General features: G+C 46.5%; 1 non-coding gene across 1 annotated transcript; it reads right to left on the bottom strand.

The window, feature by feature from the left end:
* Window positions 1-5,650: 5,650 nt before the first annotated feature.
* On the bottom strand, window positions 5,651-5,754 carry LOC124021700. Its single transcript, XR_006836294.1, has one exon. It is a non-coding gene; the product is annotated as a U6 spliceosomal RNA (small nuclear RNA).
* Window positions 5,755-17,619: the final 11,865 nt, after the last annotated feature.

Here is a 17,619-nt window from a genome sequence, read left to right as displayed (position 1 = left end):
GGGGTGCACTACTTTTGACTAGGGCCCATAGGGAATAGGGGTGCACTACTTTAGACCAGGGCCCATAGGGAATAGGGGTGCACTACTTTTGATTAGGGCCCATAGGGAATAGGGGTGCACTACTTTAGACCAGGGCCCATAGGGAATAGGGGTGCACTACTTTAGACCAGGCCCCATAGGGAATAGGGGTGCACTACTTTAGACCAGGGCCCATAGGGAATAGGGGTGCACTACTTTAGACCAGGGCCCATAGGGAATAGGGGTGCACTACTTTTGATTAGGGCCCATAGGGAATAGGGGTGCACTACTTTAGACCAGGGCCCATAGGGAATAGGGGTGCACTACTTTAGACCAGGCCCCATAGGGAATAGGGGTGCACTACTTTAGACCAGGGCCCATAGGGAATAGGGTGCACTACTTTAGACTAGGGCCCATAGGGAATAGGGTGCACTACTTTAGACCAGGGCCCATAGGGAATAGGGGTGCACTTCTTTAGACCAGGGCCCATAGGGAATAGGGGTGCACTACTTTAGACTAGGGCACATAGGGAATAGGGTGCACTACTTTAGACCAGGGCCCATAGGGAATAGGGGTGCACTACTTTAGACCAGGGCCCATAGGGAATAGGGGTGCACTACTTTAGACCAGGGCCCATAGGGAATAGGGGTGCACTACTTTAGACCAGGGCCCATAGGGGGACATTTGGGACACATACAGTGTTCCCTCGCTGAATTCTGAAGCAGAACACATTGACCTGCTGATGGCTTCCTAAAGGAGACGTTGTGTAATTTACACAGCAGGGAAAACAACCAGAGACAGTCAGCTGCCAGAGGAAGGAGGGTGTGTGTGATGTGCGCCTCTCTCTCTCTTCCTATATGAGTGAGCATTCCATCCATCATGTTGTAGCATTAATTATTACATCATTACATGCCAATGGGGAGGCGGATGCATCCATCATTCAAGGGTGAATAGGTTCTCTTGGAGTCCTGTTGGCACGGTTACGGGCCTGGGAGGAGATGGTGACCAGTTCGTACCTGAACCCCCTCTGGGAGAGGCTCCAATGGGCCTCGACTGGAGAAGGTGACCTGGCCCTACCTGAACCCCCTCTGGGAGAGGCTCCAATGGGCCTCGACTGGAGAAGGTGACCTGGCCCTACCTGAACCCCCTCTGGGAGAGGCTCCAATGGGCCTCGACTGGAGAAGGTGACCTGGCCCTACCTGAACCCCCTCTGGGAGAGGCTCCAATGGGCCTCGACTGGAGAAGGTGACCTGGCCCTACCTGAACCCCCTCTGGGAGAGGTTCCAATGGGCCTCGACTGGAGAAGGTGACCTGGCCCTACCTGAACCCCCTCTGGGAGAGGCTCCAATGGGCCTCGACTGGAGAAGGTGACCTGGCCCTACCTGAACCCCCTCTGGGAGAGGCTCAATGAGCCTCGACTGTAGAAGGTGATCTGGCCCTACCTGAACCCCCTCTGGGAGAGGCTCAATGGGCCTCGACTGGAGAAGGTGACCTGGCCCTACCTGAACCCCCTCTGGGAGAGGCTCAATGGACCTCGACTGGAGAAGGTGACCTGGCCCTACCTGAACCCCCTCTGGGAGAGGCACCAATACTATGGCCAGGTTTTATATTCCGACTAAAAGAACACAAACCTCCCCAAGCTGTCTGTCTCTCACACCTGAGTATGGTACAATAATGTTCTCTGAATGGAGATGTGCTAAAGCAGAGAGGATTCATGTTTGGATATCCAACTGGAAAATAACATTTTTGAGACAAGTACAACACTGTATTAAAAAGACTGTAGATAGTTATAGACTCATAGATATAGACTCATAGATAGTTATAGACTCATAGTTATAGACTCATAGATAGTTATAGACTCATAGATAGTTATAGACTCATAGTTATAGACTCATAGATAGTTATAGACTCATAGTTAGTTATAGACTCATAGTTAGTTATAGACTCATAGTTAGTTATAGACTCATAGTTATAGACTCATAGTTAGTTATAGACTCATAGTTAGTTATAGACTCATAGTTATAGACTCATAGTTAGTTATAGACTCATAGTTAGTTATAGACTCATAGTTAGTTATAGACTCATAGTTATAGACTCATAGATAGTTATAGACTCATAGTTAGTTATAGACTCATAGTTATAGACTCATAGATAGTTATAGACTCATAGTTAGTTATAGACTCATAGTTATAGACTCATAGTTAGTTATAGACTCATAGTTAGTTATAGACTCATAGTTATAGACTCATAGTTATAGACTCATAGTTAGTTATAGACTCATAGTTAGTTATAGACTCATAGTTAGTTATAGACTCATAGTTATAGACTCATAGTTAGTTATAGACTCATAGTTAGTTATAGACTCATAGTTATAGACTCATAGTTAGTTATAGACTCATAGTTAGTTATAGACTCATAGTTATAGACTCATAGTTAGTTATAGACTCATAGTTAGTTATAGACTCATAGTTATAGACTCATAGTTAGTTATAGACTCATAGTTAGTTATAGACTCATAGTTAGTTATAGACTCATAGTTATAGACTCATAGATAGTTATAGACTCATAGTTAGTTATAGACTCATAGTTATAGACTCATAGATAGTTATAGACTCATAGTTAGTTATAGACTCATAGTTATAGACTCATAGATAGTTATAGACTCATAGTTATAGACTCATAGATAGTTATAGACTCATAGTCAGTTATAGACTCATAGTTAGTTATAGACTCATAGTTATAGACTCATAGATAGTTATAGACTCATAGTTAGTTATAGACTCATAGTTAGTTATAGACTCATAGATAGTTATAGACTCATAGTTATAGACTCATAGATAGTTATAGACTCATAGTTATAGACTCATAGATAGTTATAGACTCATAGTTAGTTATAGACTCATAGTTAGTTATAGACTCATAGTTAGTTATAGACTCATAGATAGTTATAGACTCATAGTTATAGACTCATAGATAGTTATAGACTCATAGTTATAGACTCATAGTTATAGACTCATAGTTATAGACTCATAGATAGTTATAGACTCATAGTTAGTTATAGACTCATAGTTATAGACTCATAGTTAGTTATAGACTCACAGTTATAGACTCATAGATAGTTATAGACTCATATATATAGACTCATAGATAGTTATAGACTCATAGTTAGTTATAGACTCATAGTTATAGACTCATAGTTAGTTATAGACTCATAGTTAGTTATAGACTCATAGTTATAGACTCATAGTTAGTTATAGACTCATAGTTAGTTATAGACTCATAGTTATAGACTCATAGATAGTTATAGACTCATAGTTAGTTATAGACTCATAGTTAGTTATAGACTCATAGTTATAGACTCATAGATAGTTATAGACTCATAGTTAGTTATAGACTCATAGTCAGTTATAGACTCATAGTTAGTTATAGACTCATAGTTATAGACTCATAGATAGTTATAGACTCATAGTTAGTTATAGACTCATAGTTAGTTATAGACTCATAGTTAGTTATAGACTCATAGTTAGTTATAGACTCATAGTTATAGACTCATAGTTAGTTATAGACTCATAGATAGTTATAGACTCATAGTTAGTTATAGACTCATAGTTATATACTCATAGATAGTTATAGACTCATAGTTATAGACTCATAGATAGTTATAGACTCATAGATAGTTATAGACTCATAGTTAGTTATAGACTCATAGATAGTTATAGACTCATAGTTAGTTATAGACTCATAGTTAGTTATAGACTCATAGATAGTTATAGACTCATAGTTAGTTATAGACTCATAGTTAGTTATAGACTCATAGTTAGTTATAGACTCATAGATAGTTATAGACTCATAGATAGTTATAGACTCATAGTTAGTTATAGACTCATAGATAGTTATAGACTCATAGTTAGTTATAGACTCATAGATAGTTATAGACTCATAGATAGTTATAGACTCATAGTTAGTTATAGACTCATAGATAGTTATAGACTCATAGTTATAGACTCATAGTTATAGACTCATAGATAGTTATAGACTCATAGATATAGACTCATAGATAGTTATAGACTCATAGATAGTTATTGACTCATATATAGTTATAGACTCATAGATAGTTATAGACTCATAGTTAGTTATAGACTCATAGATAGTTATAGACTCATAGTTATAGACTCATAGTTATAGACTCATAGTTAGTTATAGACTCATATATAGTTATAGACTCATAGTTATAGACTCATAGTTATAGACTCATAGTTAGGTATAGACTCATAGTTATAGACTCATAGTTAGTTATAGACTCATAGTTATAGACTCATAGTTATAGACTCATAGTTAGTTATAGACTCATAGTCAGTTATAGACTCATAGATAGTTATAGACTCCTAGTTATAGACTCATAGTTATAGACTCATAGATAGTTATAGACTCATAGTTATAGACTCATAGTTATAGACTCATAGTTAGTTATAGACTCATAGTTATAGACTCATAGTTATAGACTCATAGTTAGATATAGACTCATAGTTAGTTACAGACTCATAGTCAGTTATAGACTCATAGATAGTTATAGACTCATAGTTATAGACTCATAGTTAGTTATAGACTCATAGATAGTTATAGACTCATAGATATAGACTCATAGTTAGTTATAGACTCATAGTTATAGACTCATAGTTAGTTATAGACTCATATTGGGAGAGTGATGTTTGTTGTTTTGGCTGTATACTCTAGTACTTTATATATGAAATGACTATGAGGTTAAAGTGCAGAATGTCAGCTTTAATTTGAGGATAGTTTCATCAATATCAGGTTTACTGTTTAGACGTAACAGCACTTGTTGTACATAGAAGTGGTCCCTCCATTTTAGGGGACCAAAAGTATTGGGACAAATTCATTATATGTCTATTAAAGTAGTCACACGTGTAGTATTTGATCCCATGTTGATAGCACACAATGATTTACATCAAGCTTGAGACTCTACAAACCTGTTGGTTGTATTTGCTGTTTGTTTTGGTTGTGATTCAGATTATTTGGTGCCCAATAGAAATGAATGGTAAATGTATATATTGTGTAATTTTGGAGTCACTTGTATTGTAAATTAGAATAGAAAACGTCTTCTGAACACTTCTACATGGACGTTACCATGGTTACGGATAATCCTGAATTAATTGAGACACACAAATATCATACTCCCGCAAAAATGCTATCCTCAGTGTTATTGTAATGGTGAGAGGTGAGCAGGTCTTGAACTGAACGTCCTGGGACTGCACTGTAGTGTGACTCGGTAATTGTATTTTATATTTGACCTTTATTTAACTAGGCAAGTCAGTTAAAGAACAAATTCTAGTTACAATGTTGGCCTACCACCGGCCAAACCCAGACGACTCTGGGCCAATCGTGCGCCGCCCTATGGGACTCCCAATCACGGCCAGTTGTGATACAGCCTGGATTCAAACCAGGGTGTCTGTAGTGACACGTCTAGCACTGAGATGCAGTGCCTTAGACCGCTGCGCCACTCAGCATCCCCATCATCTGTGTCAAACTGTATGTGAGAGAGTGTCACACGCATATTGTGCTTGTCTCCACACCCCTCCAGGTGTCACTCATTTTCCCCATTTATCCCCTGTGTATTTATACCTGTGTTCTCTGTTTGTCTGTTGCCAGTTCGCAGGGGCCATGCTAATCTTCTCTGTATCGATCCAATTTTAGTATATGTGCTGCCAAAGCGAGCACACGTCTGTTGCCAGTTCATCTTGTCTCGTCAAGCCTACCAGTGTGTTTATTCCCGTACTCATGTTCTCTCCAGTCCATGTTTTCTAGTTTTTTGAGCATTCTGCCTGCCCTGACCCTGAGCCAGTCTGCCGTTCTGTACCTTACTGACCTCTGCCTGCCCTGACCCTGAGCCAGTCTGCCGTTCTGTACCTTACTGACCTCTGCCTGCCCTGACCCTGAGCCAGTCTGCCATTCTGTACCTTACTGACCTCTGCCTGCCCTGACCCTGAGCCAGTCTGCCGTTCTGTACCTTACTGACTCTACCCTGGATTACTGACCTCTGCCTGCCCTGACCCTGAGCCAGTCTGCCATTCTGTACCTTACTGACCTCTGCCTGCCCTGACCCTGAGCCAGTCTGCCGTTCTGTACCTTACTGACTCTACCCTGGCTGTGTCACACAGAGCTGTATCCTGAATCGTGATAGAGAGGCTCTGCAACATGTGGAGGCCCTGATGTTTTCCCTGGCTGACCTGTATAATTTATCAGTTTTAATTGTTCCAAGCTGCTCGCTTTTCATTTGGCCCAGCATCTATTTGGGCAGCTGCATATTCACCAGAGCATGCTAGGTTCTTCTACCCTGCTCAAACTTATAGAGGCTGTTTTCTCCCCGTTCAACCTTGTTTCACCCAGTTTCTCCCCCCCCCACAGAGATTGGGGGAGGAGAGGAAGACCTCTGGGAGGAGATGGAGATGGAGGGGGGAGTGGGAGAGTGGGAGGAGGGAGAAAACGTGGGGGAGAGAGAGGACCCTGAGGAGAGGGGAGTGGGGGAGGGTTGAGAAGGAGGAGGGAAGAGAGGAGAGGGGAGAGAGGAGAAGAGAGGGGAGGAGATGGATGGGGAGAGAGGAGAAGAGAGAGGAGAGGAGATGGAGGAGGGAGAGTGGGAGGGGGGAAGAGAGGAGAGGGAGAGAAGGGAAGATAGGGAGGAGATGGAGGATGGGAGAGAGGAGAAGAGAGAGGAGAGGAGATGGAGGGGGAGAGTGGGAATGGGGAAGAGAGGAGAGGGAGAGAGAGGAGAAGATAGGGGAGGAGATGGAGGAGGGAGAGTGGGAGGAGGGAGAAGAGGTGGGGGAAAGAGTGGAGAGGGGATTGGGGGTGAGCGGGAGGAGGAAAAGAGAAGAGAGAGAGAGAGAGAGAGAGAGGGGATTGGGGGTGAGCGGGAGGGGAAAAGAGAAGAGGGAGAGAGAGCAGAGAGAGGGGATTGGGGGTACCCGGGAGGAGGGAAAAGAGAAGAGGGAGAGAGAGAGAGAGAGGGGATTGGGGGTGAGCGGGAGGAGGAAAAGAGAAGAGGGAGGGGGAGAGAGAGAGGGGATTGGGGGTGAGCGGGAGGAGGGAGAGAGGGAGAGAGAGAGAGAGAGGGGATTGGGGGTGGCGGGGGAGGGAAAAGAGAAGAGGGAGAGAGAGAGAGAGAGGGGATTGGGGGTGAGCGGGAGGAGGGAGGGAAGAGAGAGAGGAGGGAGAGAGAGAGAGAGGGGATTGGGGGTGAGCGGGAGGAGGGAAAGAGAAGAGGGAGAGAGAGAGAGAGAGGGGATTGGGGGTGAGCGGGAGGAGGGAAAAGAGAAGAGGGAGAGAGAGAGAGAGAGGGGATTGGGGGTGAGCGGGAGGAGGGAGAAGAGAAGAGGGAGAGAGAGAGAGAGAGGGATTGGGGGTGAGCGGGAGGAGGGAAAGAGAAGAGGGGAGAGAGAGAGAGAGGGGATTGGGGGTGAGCGGGAGGAGGGAAAAGAGAAGAGGGAGAGAGAGAGAGAGAGGGGATTGGGGGTGAGCGGGAGGAGGGAAAAGAGAAGAGGGAGAGAGAGAGAGAGAGGGGATTGGGGGTGAGCGGGAGGAGGGAGAAGAGAAGAGGGAGAGAGAGAGAGAGGGGATTGGGGGTGAGCGGGAGGAGGGAAAGAGAAGAGGGAGAGAGAGAGAGAGAGGGGATTGGGGGTGAGCGGGAGGAGGGAGAAGAGAAGAGGGAGAGAGAGAGAGAGGGGATTGGGGGTGAGCGGGAGGAGGGAGAAGAGAAGAGGGAGAGAGAGAGAGAGATTAGCAGAGACAGCATGGGGTTAGTGAACGAAGGAGTCAACAACTCTGCTGAGCGTACAACCAGAGAAAATGAACTGTTGGAAGGCATTTCAGGCCATTCTACATTAACAGAGGTTATAATTAGTGTCTACTCAGCTGCAGTGTAGTTTGCATACTGTATAGAGACCACAGCCAAGACAGCCTCCGAGGCCTCTTCAAGAGATCTCTTCTTAAACTGACTATCGGTCTTGTTGTTCGTTCTCCAGTAGCCAGAGGAAGCATCCAACATCTCCACCCCAAGTAGAACCCTGTTACCTTTACAGTGCATTTCTTTTCACCAAGGCCCATAGGATTCTAGTCAAAAGTAGTGCACTATATAGGGAATAGGGTGCCATGTGGGACACAGCCTATATGTGTACAGTGGCCGTTTCAAGAGATCTCATCCTGAAGGAGTTTATGGTCGTATTGAGTGTTCTCCAACAGCCAGATAGAGCCAGAAGACACATCCAGCAACCCCCACACAACACACAACCTCTGGTTAAAGTCCCTCTCTCTTCCACAACACACAACCTCTGGTTAAAGTCTCTCTCTCTGCCACAACACACAACCTCTGGTTAAAGTCTCTCTCTCTTCCACAACACACAACCTCTGGTTAAAGTCTCTATCTCTTCCACAACACACAACCTCTGGTTAAAGTCTCTCTCTCTTCCACAACACACAACCTCTGGTTAAAGTCTCTCTCTCTTCCACAACACACAACCTCTGGTTAAAGTCTCTCTCTCTTCCACAACACACAACCTCTGGTTAAAGTCTCTATCTCTTCCACAACACACAACCTCTGGTTAAAGTCTCTCTCTCTTCCACAACACACAACCTCTGGTTAAAGTCTCTCTCTCTCTTCCACAACACACAACCTCTGGTTAAAGTCTCTATCTCTTCCACAACACACAACCTCTGGTTAAAGTCTCTCTCTCTTCCACAACACACAACCTCTGGTTAAAGTCTCTCTCTCTTCCACAACACACAACCTCTGGTTAAAGTCTCTCTTCCACAACACACAACCTCTGGTTAAAGTCTCTCTCTCTTCCACAACACACAACCTCTGGTTAAAGTCTCTCTCTCTGCCACAACACACAACCTCTGGTTAAAGTCTCTCTCTCTTCCACAACACACAACCTCTGGTTAAAGTCTCTATCTCTCTTCCACAACACACAACCTCTGGTTAAAGTCTCTCTCTCTTCCACAACACACAACCTCTGGTTAAAGTCTCCCTCTCTTCCACAACACACAACCTCTGGTTAAAGTCTCCCTCTCTTCCACAACACACAACCTCTGGTTTAAAGTCTCTCTCTCTTCCACAACACACAACCTCTGGTTAAAGTCTCCCTCTCTTCCACAACACACAACCTCTGGTTAAAGTCTCTCTCTCTCTTCCACAACACACAACCTCTGGTTAAAGTCTCTATCTCTTCCACAACACACAACCTCTGGTTAAAGTCTCTCTCTCTTCCACAACACACAACCTCTGGTTAAAGTCTCTCTCTCTTCCACAACACACAACCTCTGGTTAAAGTCTCTCTCTCTTCCACAACACACAACCTCTGGTTAAAGTCTCTCTCTCTTCCACAACACACAACCTCTGGTTAAAGTCTCTCTCTCTGCCACAACACACAACCTCTGGTTAAAGTCTCTCTCTCTTCCACAACACACAACCTCTGGTTAAAGTCTCTATCTCTCTTCCACAACACACAACCTCTGGTTAAAGTCTCTCTCTCTTCCACAACACACAACCTCTGGTTAAAGTCTCCCTCTCTTCCACAACACACAACCTCTGGTTAAAGTCTCCCTCTCTTCCACAACACACAACCTCTGGTTTAAAGTCTCTCTCTCTTCCACAACACACAACCTCTGGTTAAAGTCTCCCTCTCTTCCACAACACACAACCTCTGGTTAAAGTCTCCCTCTCTTCCACAACACACAACCTCTGGTTTAAAGTCTCTCTCTCTTCCACAACACACAACCTCTGGTTAAAGTCTCTATCTCTCTTCCACAACACACAACCTCTGGTTAAAGTCTCTCTCTCTTCCACAATACACAACCTCTGGATGAAGTGAGCCAATATCTGGAGCTGTGGCTGCAGCCAACAAGGTGCTTGTACAAGGAACCTTAGAGACAAGACAATACACCTCTAGAAGGAACCATAGATACAATAAGCCTCTAGAAGGAACCATAGAGACAATAAGCCTCTAGAAGGAACCATAGAGACAATAAAACTCTAGAAGGAATTTAGAGACATTAAAAACTCTAGAAGGAACCATAGAGACAATAAAACTCTAGAAGGAACCATAGAGACATTAAAAACTCTAGAAGGAGCCATCGAGACAATAAGCCTCTCGAAGGAACCATAGAGACAATAAAACTCTAGAAGGAACCATAGAGACATTAAAACCTCTAGAAGGAACCATAGACATTAACATCTCTACAAGGAACCATAGAGATAATACACCTCTAGAAGTAACCATAGAGACATTAAAACCTCTAGAAGGAACCATGGAGACAAGACAATACACCTCTAGAAGGAACCATGGAGACAAGACAATACACCTCTAGAAGGAACCATAGAGACAAGACAATACACCTCTAGAAGGAACCATAGAGACAAGACAATACACCTCTAGAAGGAACCATGGAGACAAGACAATACACCTCTAGAAGGAACCATAGAGACAAGACAATACACCTCTAGAAGGAACCATGGAGACAAGACAATACACCTCTAGAAGGAACCATAGAGACAAGACAATACACCTCTAGAAGGAACCATGGAGACAAGACAATACACCTCTAGAAGGAACCATAGAGACATTAAAACCTCTAGAAGGAACCATAGAGACATTAAAACCTCTAGAAGGAACCATAGAGACAAGACAATACACCTCTAGAAGGAACCATAGAGACAAGACAATACACCTCTAGAAGGAACCATAGAGACAAGACAATACACCAGATGAGACCTAAGGTTAGACTCATAATGTGGTTTGCACCAACATGGTTTTATCTTAGATTAAAGCTGACCTAGATTTTGAACATCTATTTTCAGATGTAACAACCCCCCCACCCTCTATAACAACCACCCCACCTTCCATAACAACCACCCCACCTTCCATAACAACCACCCCACCTTACATAAAAACCACCCCACCCTCCATAACAACCACCTCACCCTCATAACAACAACCCACCTTCCATAACAACCACCCCACACTCCATAACAATCACCCCACCCTCCATAACAACCACCCCACCCTCCATAACAATCACCCCACCTTCCATAACAACCACCCCACCCTCCATAACAATCACCTCACCTTCCATAACAACCACCCCACCTTCCATAACAACCACCCCACCCTCCATAACAATCACCTCACCTTCCATAACAACCACCCCACCCTCCATAACAATCACCTCACCTTCCATAACAACCACCCCACCCTCCATAACAACCACCCCACCCTCCATAACAATCTCCCCACCCTCCATAACAACCACCACACCCTCCATAAAAACCACCCCACCTTCCATAACAACCACCCCACTCTCCATAACAACCACCCCACTCTCCATAACAACCACCCCACTCTCCATAACAACCACCCCACTCTCCATAACAACCACCCCACACTTCATAACAACCACCCACCTTCCATAACAACCACCTCACCCCCATAACAACCACCCCACCTTCCATAACAACCACCTCACCCCCATAACAACCACCTCACCCTCATAACAACCACCTCACCCCCATAACAACCACCCCACCCCTCCATAACAACCACCTCACCCCCATAACAACCACCCACCTTCCATAACAACCACCTCACCCCCATAACAACCACCCTTCCATAACAACCACCTCACCCTCATAACAACCACCTCACCCCCATATCCACCACCCCACCCCCATAACAACCACCTTACCCCCATAACAACCACCTCACCCTCATAACAACCACCTCATCCCCATAACAACCACCCCCACCCCCATAACAACCACCCCCACCCCCATAACAACCACCCCCACCCCCATAACAACCACCTCACCCCCATAACAACCACCCCCACCCCCATAACAACCACCTCACCCCCATAACAACCACCCCCACCCCCATAACAACCACCCCCACCCCCATAACAACCACCCCCACCCCCATAACAACCACCCCCACCCCCATAACAACCACCCCACCCCTCAAACCAATAACAGCAACATCCATTTACTTCCTGTTCCAGACATTAGACGTTAATATGTGAACCATTCAGATGTGTTGTAGCTAATATCAAATTAAAATCAAATGTTATTGGTCACATACACATGTTTAGCTATTGTTATTGGTCACATACACATGGTTAGCAAATGTTATTGGTCACATACACATGGTTAGCAGATGTTATTGGTCACATATACATGGTTAGCAGATGTTATCGGTCACATACACATGGTTAGCAGATGTTATTGGTCACATACACATGGTTAGCAGATGTTATTGGTCACATACACATGGTTAGCAGATGTTATTGGTCACATACACATGGTTAGCAGATGTTATTGGTCACATACACATGGTTAGCAGATGTTATCGGTCACATACACATGGTTAGCAGATGTTATTGGTCACATACACATGGTTAGCAGATGTTATTGGTCACATACACATGGTTAGCAGATGTTATTGGTCACATACACATGGTTAGCAGATGTTATTGGTCACATACACATGGTTAGCAGATGTTATTGGTCACATACACATGGTTAGCAGATGTTATTGGTCACATACACATGGTTAGCAGATGTTATTGGTCACATACACATGGTTAGCAGATGTTATTGGTCACATACACATGGTTAGCAGATGTTATTGGTCACATACACATGGTTAGCAGATGTTATTGGTCACATACACATGGTTAGCAGATGTTATTGGTCACATACACATGGTTAGCAGATGTTATTGGTCACATACACATGGTTAGCAGATGTTATTGGTCACATACACATGGTTAGCAGATGTTATTGGTCACATACACATGGTTAGCAGATGTTATTGGTCACATACACATGGTTAGCAGATGTTATTGGTCACATACACATGGTTAGCAGATGTTATTGGTCACATACACATGGTTAGCAGATGTTATTGGTCACATATACATGGTTAGCAGATGTTATCGGTCACATACACATGGTTAGCAGATGTTATTGGTCACATACACATGGTTAGCAGATGTTATTGGTCACATACACATGGTTAGCAGATGTTATTGGTCACATACACATGTTTAGCAAATGTTATTGGTCACATACACATGTTTAGCTAATGTTATTGTAGGTGTAGCTACATGTTTATGCTTCTAGATCTGACAACAAAACCTAATACACACAATCTAGTAAAGGAACAGGATGTTAATATATAAATATATGGATGAGCAGCGACAGAACGGCTAAGATGCAATAGATAGTGAAGAATAGATAGTGAAGGACACAGTATATACATATGAGATGAGTAATGTAAGATATGTAAACATTATTAAAGTGGCATTATTAAAGTGACTAGTGTTCCATTTATTAAAGTGACCAATGATATCAAGTCTGTAGGTAGGCAGCCGCCTCTCTGTGTTAGTAGTGGCTGTTTAACAATCTGATGGCCTTGAGATAGAAACTGTTTTTCAATCTCTCTGTCCCAGCTTTGATGCACCAGTACTGACCTCGGCTTCTGGACGGGAGCGGGGTGAACAGGTAGTGGCTCGGGTGGTTATTGTCCTTGATGATCTTTTTGGCCTTCCTGTAACATCAGGTCATGGAGTTTGCCCCCTGTAAAGCATTGTGCAGACCGCACCACCCTCTGGAGAGCCCTGCGGTTGTGGGTGGTGCAGTTGCCATACCAGGCGGTGATACAGCCCAACAGGATGCTCTCAATTGTGCACATGTAAAAGTTAGTGAGGGTTTTAGGTGACATGCCACATTTTTCAGCCTGCTGAGGTTGAAGAGGCGCTGTTGCGCCTTCTTCACAACACTGTCTGTGTGTATCGCACACACAAACACGCACACTCTTACATTACACACACTCACACAACACACGCACACACGCACGCACGCACGCACACACACACACACACACACACACACACACACAGATGCACAAACGCACACAGGCACACACACAGACACACACAGCCTCTTTTGAACAGTGTTATAGATGCAGACATCACGTCAGGGAGGGTCTAAAGTAGGGGAGCTGAACAGGGAGGGCCTAAAGTTGGGGAGCTGAACAGGGAGGGCCTAAAGTTGGGGAGCTGAACAGGGGGCCTAAAGTAGGGGAGCTGAACAGGGAGGGCCTAAAGTAGGGGAGCTGAACAGGGAGGGCCTAAAGTTGGGGAGCTGAACAGGGAGGGCCTAAAGTAGGGGAGCTGAACAGGGAGGGCCTAAAGTAGGGGAGCTGAACAGGGAGGGCCTAAAGTAGGGGAGCTGAACAGAGAGGGCCTAAAGTAGGGGAGCTGAACAGGGAGGGCCTAAAGTAGGGGAGCTGAACAGGGAGGGTCTAAAGTAGGGGAGCTGAACAGGGGGGCCTAAAGTAGGGGAGCTGAACAGGGAGGGCCTAAAGTAGGGGAGCTGAACAGGGAGGGCCTAAAGTAGGGGAGCTGAACAGGGAGGGCCTAAAGTAGGGAGCTGAACAGGGAGGGCCTAAAGTAGGGGAGCTGAACAGAGAGGGCCTAAAGTAGGGGAGCTGAACAGGGAGGGCCTAAAGTAGGGGAGCTGAACAGGGAGGGCCTAAAGTAGGGGAGCTGAACAGGGAGGGCTTAAAGTAGGGGAGCTGAACAGGGAGGGCCTAAAGTTGGAGAGCTGAACAGGGAGGGCCTAAAGTAGGGGAGCTGAACAGGGAGGGCCTAAAGTAGGGGAGCTGAACATGGAGGGCCTAAAGTAGGGGAGCTGAACAGGGAGGGCCTAAAGTAGGGGAGCTGAACAGGGAGGGCCTAAAGTAGGGGAGCTGAACAGGGAGGGCCTAAAGTAGGGGAGCTGAACAGGGAGGGCTTAAAGTAGGGGAGCTGAACAGGGAGGGCCTAAAGTTGGAGAGCTGAACAGGGAGGGCCTAAAGTAGGGGAGCTGAACAGGGAGGGCCTAAAGTAGGGGAGCTGAACAGGGAGGAGGGCCTAAAGCCTAGGGGAGCTGAACAGGGAGGGCCTAAAGTAGGGGAGCTGAACAGAGAGGGCCTAAAGTAGGGGAGCTGAACAGGGAGGGCCTAAAGTAGGGGAGCTGAACAGGGAGGGCCTAAAGTAGGGGAGCTGAACAGGGAGGGCTTAAAGTAGGGGAGCTGAACAGGGAGGGCCTAAAGTTGGAGAGCTGAACAGGGAGGGCCTAAAGTAGGGGAGCTGAACAGGGAGGGCCTAAAGTAGGGGAGCTGAACAGGGAGGGCCTAAAGTAGGGGAGCTGAACAGGGAGGGCCTAAAGTAGGGGAGCTGAACAGGGAGGGCCTAAAGTAGGGGAGCTGAACAGGGAGGGCTTAAAGTAGGGGAGCTGAACAGGGAGGGCCTAAAGTTGGAGAGCTGAACAGGGAGGGCCTAAAGTAGGGGAGCTGAACAGGGAGGGCCTAAAGTAGGGGAGCTGAACAGGGAGGGCCTAAAGTAGGGGAGCTGAACAGGGAGGGCTTAAAGTAGGGGAGCTGAACAGGGAGGGCTTAAAGTTGGAGAGCTGAACAGGGAGGGCCTAAAGTTGGAGAGCTGAACAGGGAGGGCCTAAAGTTGGAGAGCTGAACAGGGAGGGCCTAAAGTAGGGGAGCTGAACAGGGAGGGCCTAAAGTAGGGGAGCTGAACAGGGAGGGCCTAAAGTAGGGGAGCTGAACAGGGAGGGCCTAAAGTAGGGGAGCTGAACAGGGAGGGCTTAAAGTAGGGGAGCTGAACAGGGAGGGCCTAAAGTTGGAGAGCTGAACAGGGAGGGCCTAAAGTAGGGGAGCTGAACAGGGAGGGCCTAAAGTTGGAGAGCTGAACAGGGAGGGCCTAAAGTAGGGGAGCTGAACAGGGAGGGCCTAAAGTTGGAGAGCTGAACAGGGAGGGCCTAAAGTAGGGGAGCTGAACAGGGAGGGCCTAAAGTTGGAGAGCTGAACAGGGAGGGCCTAAAGTAGGGGAGCTGAACAGGGAGGGCCTAAAGTAGGGGAGCTGAACAGGGAGGGCCTAAAGTTGGGGAGCTGAACAGGGGAGCCCGAAGTTGGGGAGCTGAACAGGGAGGGCCTAAAGTTGGGGAGCTGAACAGGGAGGGCCTAAAGTTGGGGAGCTGAACAGGGAGGGCCTAAAGTTGGGGAGCTGAACAGGGAGGGCCTAAAGTTGGGGAGCTGAACAGGGAGGGCCTAAAGTTGGGGAGCTGAACAGGGAGGGCCTAAAGTTGGGGAGCTGAACAGGGAGGGCCTAAAGTTGGGGAGCTGAACAGAGGGGGCCTAAAGTTGGGGAGCTGAACAGGGGGGCCTAAAGTTGGGGAGCTGAACAGGGAGGGCCTAAAGTTGGGGAGCTGAACAGGGAGGGCCTAAAGTTGGGGAGCTGAACAGGGGGGGCCCTAAAGTTGGGGAGCTGAACAGGGAGGGCCTAAAGTTGGGGAGCTGAACAGGGAGGGCCTAAAGTTGGGGAGCTGAACAGGGAGGGCCTAAAGTTGGGGAGCTGAACAGGGGGGCCTAAAGTTGGGGAGCTGAACAGGGAGGGCCTAAAGTTGGGGAGCTGAACAGGGAGGGCCTAAAGTTGGGGAGCTGAACAGGGGAGCCCGAAGTTGGGGAGCTGAACAGGGAGGGCCTAAAGTTGGGGAGCTGAACAGGGAGGGCCTAAAGTTGGGGAGCTGAACAGGGGGCCCTAAAGTTGGGGAGCTGAACAGGGAGGGCCTAAAGTTGGGGAGCTGAACAGGGAGGGCCTAAAGTTGGGGAGCTGAACAGGGAGGGCCTAAAGTTGGGGAGCTGAACAGGGAGGGCCTAAAGTTGGGGAGCTGAACAGGGAGGGCCTAAAGTTGGGGAGCTGAACAGGGAGGGTCTAAAGTAGGGTAGCTGAACAGGGCGGGCCTAAAGTTGGCGTAAGCTGACCTTGATTCAGATTCTCTGCGATATCGCGATGTCAGTGACCAGTTGGGAAGCTCACCAAGCTTCCAACCCCTACTGGATTGGGTGACAATGTCTGTTGATACGTAGCACTACCTAGCTTGCTATCTTGTTAGCACCCACGTGAGGGGGGCTAGGAGAGTGGTGCTTGTATAGTGTAAACACACAGTCATGACATATCAATTTGGTACCCCCGTACATAGACTCTGTACCAGTACCCCCTATATACAGCCTCCACATTGACTCTGTACTGGTAACCCCTGTATATAGTTTCCACATAGACCCTGTACCGGTACCCCCTGTATATAGCCTCCACATAGACCCTGTACCGGTACCCCCTGTATATAGCCTCCACATTGACCCTGTACCGGTACCCCCTGTATATAGCCTCCACATAGACCCTGTACCGGTACCCCCTGTATATAGTCTCCACATTGACCCTGTACCGGTACCCCCTGTATATAGTCTCCACATAGACCCTGTACCGGTACCCCCTGTATATAGCCTCCACATTGACCCTGTACCGGTACCCCCTGTATATAGCCTCCACATAGACCCTGTACCGGTACCCCCTGTATATAGTCTCCACATAGACCCTGACCCAGGCCCGGTACCCCCTGTATATAGCCTCCACATAGACCCTGTACCGGTACCCCCTGTATATAGCCTCCACATAGACCCTGTACCGGTACCCCCT

Source organism: Oncorhynchus gorbuscha, unplaced genomic scaffold (genome assembly GCF_021184085.1).
Source record: "Oncorhynchus gorbuscha isolate QuinsamMale2020 ecotype Even-year unplaced genomic scaffold, OgorEven_v1.0 Un_scaffold_1173, whole genome shotgun sequence".
Classification (NCBI taxonomy): Eukaryota; Metazoa; Chordata; class Actinopteri; order Salmoniformes; family Salmonidae; genus Oncorhynchus; species Oncorhynchus gorbuscha.
This window is presented reverse-complemented; position numbering and strand designations above follow the sequence as displayed.